Source organism: Macaca thibetana, chromosome 7 (genome assembly GCF_024542745.1).
Source record: "Macaca thibetana thibetana isolate TM-01 chromosome 7, ASM2454274v1, whole genome shotgun sequence".
NCBI classification, from domain to species: domain Eukaryota; kingdom Metazoa; phylum Chordata; class Mammalia; order Primates; family Cercopithecidae; genus Macaca; species Macaca thibetana.
This window is the reverse complement of record NC_065584.1, coordinates 147,339,161-147,345,954: the sequence shown is the minus strand read 5'-3', so window position 1 is coordinate 147,345,954 and position 6,794 is coordinate 147,339,161. Positions and strand designations below refer to the sequence as shown.

At 46.3% G+C, this 6,794-nt stretch overlaps 1 pseudogene; it reads right to left on the bottom strand.

Annotated features, from left to right (window-relative positions):
* Nucleotides 1-1,049: 1,049 nt before the first annotated feature.
* The window catches only part of LOC126959299 (Y-box-binding protein 1-like), a 90,504-nt pseudogene continuing 84,759 nt past the window's right edge, over nucleotides 1,050-6,794 (bottom strand).

Genomic DNA, 6,794 nt, shown 5'->3' with positions numbered 1-6,794 from the left:
TTGCAACAGTTGTAGTGTCCTTTGTATTCTTCCTTGATTCCATTCCCCTTCCTCCTCCTCAGAGGTATGGATTATTCTAACTCGGTGTGTACATTTTTCATCTGAGTTTAGGACTTTTATTGGTACGTGTATATTCAATAAACAATTCATAGTATTTTTGTGTGCTTAAAATTTACATCAATACTGATAAGATTTGGCTGTGTTCCCACCCAGATCTCACCTTGAATTGTAATGATCTGCACATGTCAAGGGTGGTACAGGTGGAGGTAATTGGATCATGGGGGTTGTTTCCCCCATGCTGTTCTCGTGATAGTGAGTGAGTTCTCCCGAGATCTGATGGTTTTATAAGGGACTTCCCTCCCCCCGCCCTCCTTGACACTCATTCTCTCGCCTGCTGCCCTGAGAAGAAGTGCCTTCTGCCATGATTGTAAAAAGTTTCCTGAGTCCTCCTCAGCCATGCGGAACTGTGAGTCAATTAAACCTCTTTTCCTTATAAATTACCCAGTCTTGGGTATTTCTTCACAGCAGTGTGAGAATAGACTAATACAAATACTTTATACATTCTACAACTTTTTCTCTCAGCATTTTGTATTCAAGATTTATGCATATTGATACTTGTAAGATCTAGTTCATTTTATCTGCTGCATAATATTCCATTGCATGAATGAATCATGATTTTTTTTTTTTTTTTAGTAGAGATGGGTTTTTAAACATTAAGACCTTTATTAACAGGTGCTTGGAGTTTGCTGACTTCTTTGAAAAAATCAAGTTGTGAACTTTTATTAAAAATTAAAAATGAAGTTCTTAAAAATCTCAACTTGACCAGCTATGAAACAATTTAAAAACCTTTAAAGACGTATTGAGAAAAACCAGGCTTTAAAAACAAAAAAACACGTTTGTTATTACCAAAAAGAGATCTTTAGGTAAAATTAATAACCTAATGCTGCATAGATAATGCAAATAGTTCTATTTATCTGATCAACGGGCAAAAAAGCAAGCACTTAAGGTCTTCGGCTCCAATCTTTTGTTTATTTCTTATTGCTGGAATTTCATATTTCTTGTTGGATGACTAAACTGTATAATGGTAGAGATGGGAAGCCGGCATTTAGCCCTCCCTGCTCAGCCTCGGGAGCAGACGAATTCTTGGCTGGTGGATGGGCTGCTTTTGTCTCTTTGCCATCTTGTGGTTTAGGGTTTTCTAGGCGTCTGTGTCGGTAATTGAAGTTGCGGAGGTACCGACGTTGAGGTGACTGCTGACCTTGGGTGTCACCTCCTTGATTTTCTTTATCCTCTTCATTGCCGTCCTCTCTAGGTTGTCTTTGGCAAGGAGAGCCCCTGCGGAACGGTGGTCTATATCCCCGATACATACTCTGCCTCACTAGTCTACCTTGTTCTCCTGCACTCTGGTTGTCAGCAGCCTCCATCCCTCCTTCCTGCATGGGAAGGTTGGAATACTGTGGTGGACGCCCATAGGGTCTCCGCAATGGAGTCAGGTGGGAACCTTTGCCTGCGGTAGGGCCGGCGTCGTTGGGCCTGGCCTTAGGGAGCACTCTCTGATCCCTCGTTCTTTTCCCCACTCGATTCTGGTAATTTTGCTGGTAATTGCGTGGAGGACTCCTACGACGTGGACAGCGTCTATAATGGTTACAGTCTGCTGCATATGTACTGCCTTGAACTGGAACACCACCAGGACCTGTAACGGGTGCTGCCTCCGCACCCTTTTCTCCTTCAACAACATCAAGCTCCACAGTTTCTCCATCTCCTACACTGCGAAGGTACTTCCTGGGGGGTTATTCTTTACGGCAGTCTGGGGTACAAATACATCTTCCTTGGTGTCATTCCTGTTGGTGAAACCATATCCGTTCCTTATATGGAACCATTTTACTGTTCCCACAACCTTCGTTGCGATGACCTTCTTGTCCCCGCCAGTAGGCGTCGCCTATGTGAGGCCACCCGGGACACCGCTCCCTGCACCGCTGCCCGTGGTGCCGGGCTTGGTGTCGGCGGCGCTGAGGGCGTGGGCGGCAGGCGGCTGCTGGGTCTCAGCCTCGCTGCTTAAGGTTAAAATGATGGTGACTGGGGCCGGCTGCGGCAGCTGCGGCTCCTCCCGGGGTGTGATGGTAATTAGGCCGGCGGAGGCGGTGGGGCTGCGCAGGGCTCTCTGGTCTGCTCTCAGCTCCCGCTACCGATCGAACTCGAGATGGGGTTTTACCATCTTGGCCAGACTGTTCTGGGACTCCTGACTCAAAGTGATCTGCCCGCCTCAGCCTCCCAAAGTGCTGGGATTATAGGCACATGCCACCGTGCCCAGCCATCGTGATTTCTTCATTCTCCTGCTGATGGACATTTCGGTTGCTTCAAATTTTTCACGGTTACAAAACAATGCTCCAATGAGCGTACTTGTATGCCTCTTCAGGCACATGCTCAGGAGTCCTGGGCTGTGTGTAACTTCAGTGTTCATGTGATTCCACATGGTCTCACGTTTAATCCTCATAAAGTCCCAGTACGTTTCATTGACTAGGTGTAATTGTCCTGTGATAGACTTGAGGCAGTTCATAGACATTACAACTCACCCAAGGCAAGTCAACCGGCTTAATAAGGTGCTAACGTGTATTCCCTTAGTCCAACATCAACGGATGTGGTTCAAGTGATGGCCCTCGAACTTTCCAGTTGTGCAATTTGAGGCAAGTTACTTATACTTACCGAGCCTCAGTTTCCTGTAGCACTACGAATTATACCATTTGTTTTGTACTGTTGTTGTAAAGATTAAATCAATGTGTATAAAAAGCATCCAGCCCAGATTCTAGCATGTGGCAAGTGTATATTCCATATTATTTAAAACTAAGAATGATAAATGCTCAGAAATATTTTTAATAAAAGTAATGGGTTATATGGGCATTTAATTCCCCAAATGTGACATTGTTTTTCCAATTTCCCCCCACCATTCTGAAACAATCATAATTGTGTATAACTAGTTCCTCAGGATTGTACAGTATGCCAGCTTCTGTGACAGAAGAATGTGAACTAGGAACAAAGGCCACTAGGGCAGAAGCCATCTGACTGTTTTATAAGAAGGTGCATTTTGATAACTAATATTCACATGCCAAAGAAGGACTTTGCATGCCACCAGAACACAAACACATCTACATGGTAAAAAAAAAAAAAAAAAAAAATCTCGTTCTTTCCCTTACCGTTTGTGAGCATCTCTTTGGAATTTGGTTTTCCTCATCTGCACAACAGATCTTTGTTCAAGAATCTCTGTTCAAGTGTATGCAAGTATATGTGAATGTATAAAATGCCCCATGGGGCCCTTAAGTAAGTATAGATCAGTATAGATCATTCAAACTAATTTTATTCAATGACGCTTGTTCTCAAGTTTCTTGTTCTGATTTTATTTAAATGTGTCAAGATCCTTTCAAGCAAGGCTTGGGTTTCCCACTTTCCTGAAATGTGCTTGGGGGAGGGTGGACATGTAATAACAGTAGACAGAGGTCAGATTTCAGAATTAGACAACTTGGGTTTGCCATATGCAAGCTGTGAGGCCGTTGGCAAATGACATCACCTCTCTGAGCCTACCTCACCTGACAAATGAGTGCAGAAATACCTGCTTTGTGAGGCTGTGGCAAAGATTTGATGAGGTCCTGTACACAAAACACGAACTCTACAAATATTAGCCTCCCTCCTCTTCCTCCTCTCCTGCTAAACTTAAGGCTACTGCCCTCTATACCAAAATTCAAGACGGCAAATTCTTTTCTTCTCCCTCTAAAGGCTTTAGATGCAGCAGCTTGTCATTCCTTCTTTACCACCAACACTTGGAAAGAGGAGGCTGTATCATTGGCAGTATTCTTTCTTTCCCAACTGTGCCAAATTCTCTGCAAACCATCAGCTCTTTATTTTGTGGCTGAGTTTTATAATTTACCAGTTGATGTGGGTATTTACCATCCTTGGAAACAGCCCAGGGATGCTTTTCTCTGGGGGTTTATCAAAACTGCTGAATTTGAACTCTTTCTGCCAAAGCCCCTTCTATAGGATTTGGAGTAGGTTTGTGGGTTGGCAGATGCTGTCATAGCAGGAGACATCCGTCCATAAAATGAGGGTTCCACTGAATATGCCAGCATGATGTGCCCATGCACCACCAGAGGGGACACCCAGCAGAGACTGACAGGTCAGGTACAACACAACCCATCCCCGTTCTGTCAGGTGACGCTAGAGCAGAGGCAACGGAGCCCTTGGTAATCAATCAAGGTGTCAATCCAGATGGCCTGTGATGGAGGGATGGGGGCTATAGGAGGGCGGGTGGGTAATGAAGCTCTCACAGCTCTCTCCCATGCATGGTTAATGCATGAGGCGACATTCAATCACCTCCCAGCGCAGAAGTTGGGAGCAGGAGAGCAGCTAACTGTGCACCTAACTACATCCCTACCCACACTGCTGGAGTCAGGCTGTAGCTGGACAGTGGCCTTGGACTGTTTCCCAGCACGTTATTTCCGATGGGGCCAGAGAAGATTTCCCAGGGACTGGATTAAATTAGCTGGCATTCTTCCCTCACCCAGAAGGACATGGCAGCAGGGCTGCTGGGCTTCTGTCTCATGTTGAGTGATGGCACAGGAGGTATCACTTTCAATCCTATACAACGCTGGAAAAGGCTGGCGTACAGGAGGGAGATCAGGCATGAGGAACTGGGCCAGGATAAGAATAAGATTGGCAGGAGCACTCTTATTAGGCCAAGGCTGGGGACAAGAACCCAGGGAAGGCAGAGAGGCAGAAGCCATGTGAGGCAGAGAAGCATTTCACAAGTAATATGCTAACAAGAGTTGGCTGCAATGACTGCCTTTGAACAGAGTACCTACCTTGGTCCTGCTGTCCAAGGAAGCTGTCCACCATCCAAGCAGTCATCCATCCATTGCTCCTGGCCTGCAAGGGACCCAGCTGACTCCTCTCCTCCAGCTCTGGAGGTCTCTACACCCACCTGGGAGTGAGGGCAGGTACAGTTCAGTGCCATCAAGGGAGGTGGGAACTAGAAAGAATGCCCCATCTTCTTGGGCTTCTTTTCTTTCTGATTTGTTTTCTGAGGTCAGAGCTAGGAGTAGTTAACAGAGAGAGAGAATGCTATTCCAGGGTCAGGGGACCGTGAAAAATTCCAATGATAAGGAAAAACATCTATGCGGGGAGTTGCATGCAGTTTAGCAAGGTCTGGGCATGTGATTAGCGATGTCAAAGTTCACATGTCCCAAACAATTCCTCATTACGTGACTTCCCCCAGGTCTTCTCTACTCCTCATTCCTTCTTACCTGGGGAGAAGTAAATGGAACTCCATCCTTGTAGCCTTCTAGTAACCCATGCCAAACCCTTTAAAGTCATCCTGACTCCTCACAAACCCCATATTTAATCTCTCAGCAAGTCTTGTTGCTCCTGCTTCACAAATTCCACCATCCAGCTCTAAACCAGCAGCCGTTGTGTTCCTGCTGGTCTCCCTGCCTCCAGTGGTTCCCTCCAATCCACCGTCCAACCTGCCTCCTAAGTGATCTTCCAGAACATGTCACTTCCCTTTTAAGATCCCTCCGGTGGTTCTCTGCAGTTTTTTTCTTTTTGAGACAGGGTCAGTCTCTGTCCCCCAGGCTGCAGTGCAGTGGTGTAAACATGGCTCACTGCAGCCTCGATCTCCCAGGCTTAAGCTATCCGCCCACCTGTCCCCCAAGTAGCTGGGACTACAGGTGGCCATCATACCCAGCTAATTTTTTGTAGAGACCAGGTTTTGCCATGTTGCCCAGGCTGGTCTTGAACTCCTGGGTTCAAGTGATTCGCCCACATCGGCCTCCCAAAGTGCTGGGATTACAGGTGTGCGCCACCATGCCTGGCTGGCTGTCCTCTATAGGATAAAATGAAATCTCCTTTATATGGCTCATAATGCCTTTTGTGATATGACCCCTTCTTACTTTCCAGGCTCCTCCTTCAACATTGGCCCTACCTTTGCCCCAGTAAACACAGCCCAGGCCATTTATTTTTTCATTTTATTAATAAGCCATTCATCAAATATTTATTGAGTGATTACTAAGTGCCAGACCCTGTTGTGGGTACTGGAAATGTAGCAATGCAATAAACAAAATGAATTATCTGCCCTCAAAAAGCTTAGATTCTCTATGGGTTGGGGGAAGTAGGACAGAAGTATTTAAACAGACAAATGCACGGTACATCCGATAAGGGCTAGAGGAGATAAAGCAACGCAGGAGAATGATTGGTAGAGGTTTCTGGTATTCATCCATATTCAGTTGTTGCCTCCTTCCAGACTGCGACTAGGAGGGTTACCCTTCCCTACGCCCCTCACCCCTTGCAGCTAGATGGAGGCATGCAATTAGTTCTTACAGTGGATTGTGTCCCTCATTGGTGCAAGATGTGCCAGCATTCACTTTCCCTGCAGGAACCAAGGAGACCATGTGTACCAGTACCAGTAGCTACAAGATGGCAGAGCCTCCTTCAGCCTGGATGGCAGAGTTGCTACTTGGAGGACAGTGGTGCTGGCAAGTTGGTCAGCCTGCAGCAGAACTTGGGAGAGGGACAATAACAACCTAACTGGAGGCAGTGTGTACTAGGCTGCCTAGAGAAATACCTGAGACTAAGTAATTTATAAGAAAAGAGGTTTAATTGGCTCATGGTTCTGCAGGCTATACAGGAAGCACAGCAGCATATGTTTCTGGTGTGGGGAGGGGGGTGGCTCAGGAAGCTTCTAAGCATGGCAGAAGGCAAAGGGGAAGCAGGCCCATCACATGGTGAGAATGGAAGCAAGAAAGAGAGCA